Here is a 1,454-nt window from a genome sequence, read left to right on the forward strand (position 1 = left end):
GCACATAGGTAGATTCTCCATCCTCATTTGTATTAGACTTCCAACACACACACCTGAGATGTAACTGCCTCCCAATCACAGACATTCAGAGTTGGTGTCCTGCACCTGACATGTAATCACCTCCCAATCACAAACATCTGGAGTTGGTGCCACAAGTCAACAACCATGATTGTTCTGCTTATGTTTTCTTTGGGGGGGGGGGCGCAAGGAGGGAGTGTGGTAGAGGACTCCAGCGCCTTCTGGTCTATTCTATATGAGTGTAATATCAGAAGGTTATGGAGGAGGCATGCTTAGTTGAAGAAGGCTCCCAGTAGATCCTAATAACCCAAGGCCATGGAACCTCCCTGGCTGACCCTACTTCATCCCACCCTAACCTCCCTCTGAAGCACACCCAAATACTTTAGGTAGCTGTGTCCCTCTTCTCCCAGGTACCACACTTGGTCAACCAACCAGGACGTAGGAGTGGCCTCTAACTTTAGAGACCCACCTGTTTTCCTTCTGCTCACTCTGGAGCATACCTTGCAGGCAGAGACAACTGGAACCACCTTCACAGGGTGCGCACCAATCCTAAGAGGTGGCCACCTCACCCAGGCCTCGGCCTCACACTTGGGGAGCACACTCATCCCTATCTCTGAGGGAAGGACGAGCCCACACCTGTGCGCCAGGCCCGAAAAGCGGATTGCACACCTGTTCCATCCCGGGGAGTACAATGATCACCCGCCTCCTAGTCTCACAATCAGGGGAAGCGTGTGCACCTGTCCTCAGCCCCACATTCGTTACGAACAAGTGGAAACCGCCTGACCCAATTGCAGGCCAAACGCAGGACACACCTCTCCACCCCACAGTAAACCCCACCCGGCCCGGGAGCCGTGAGTCCAGTTAGTCCGCCTGGGGCTGCTCGGTCAGCCACTCCAAGGCCGCGCTGCCGCACGGGGAAAAGAGCCGAGGCTCATGAACGCGGCGCGCGTCCTCCTTCCGCCCCGGGGACTTCCGCTCACCACTGCTCCCACCCCGTTGGCCTGCTCCCGGGGCATTCGTTACCTGCACTTGTGGCCATTCCAGCCCAGGACCCTCACCCGGCCCGTGTGACCCCGCCCCCTGCTGGAGCCTTACGCACGCGCAGTATATACCACTGAGGTCTACACTTCCGCTTTCCTCCCCGCACTCTGGTCTGCCCCTCTGTACCACGCCCCTATTTAAAGGGCCAGAGGAAAAAAAAAATAATAAAGGGCCAGAGATACAGTGTCCTAAGCCAGAGATTTGATGGGGAATTAACGTGTTGGGGAAAAAGAGAATGGAAACGTGAGGGAAGCACAGGCGAATAAACAGCAGCCTTTGAGATGGGAAGAGAAACTCTCCGCCAGTCCTATGTCAATGAGTTCATCTGATCTTTTTTATCTGATCTTTAAGAAAGTGAGCCTACCGGGCGCCTGGGTGGCTCAGTGGGTTGAGCA

General features: G+C 55.2%; 1 protein-coding gene across 2 annotated transcripts in view; it reads right to left on the reverse strand.

Annotated features, from left to right (window-relative positions):
* VPS8 (VPS8 subunit of CORVET complex) overlaps nucleotides 1-1,131 on the reverse strand; it is a 247,030-nt gene extending 245,899 nt beyond the window's left edge. For both annotated transcript variants that reach the window (XM_059391373.1, XM_059391372.1), the window contains exon 1: nucleotides 1,042-1,131. The gene's annotated coding sequence lies outside the window, so the exon portion shown is untranslated. The remainder of the gene's footprint in view (nucleotides 1-1,041) is intronic.
* Nucleotides 1,132-1,454: the final 323 nt, after the last annotated feature.

This window comes from Mustela nigripes, chromosome 2, assembly GCF_022355385.1.
Source record: "Mustela nigripes isolate SB6536 chromosome 2, MUSNIG.SB6536, whole genome shotgun sequence".
Taxonomy (NCBI): domain Eukaryota; kingdom Metazoa; phylum Chordata; class Mammalia; order Carnivora; family Mustelidae; genus Mustela; species Mustela nigripes.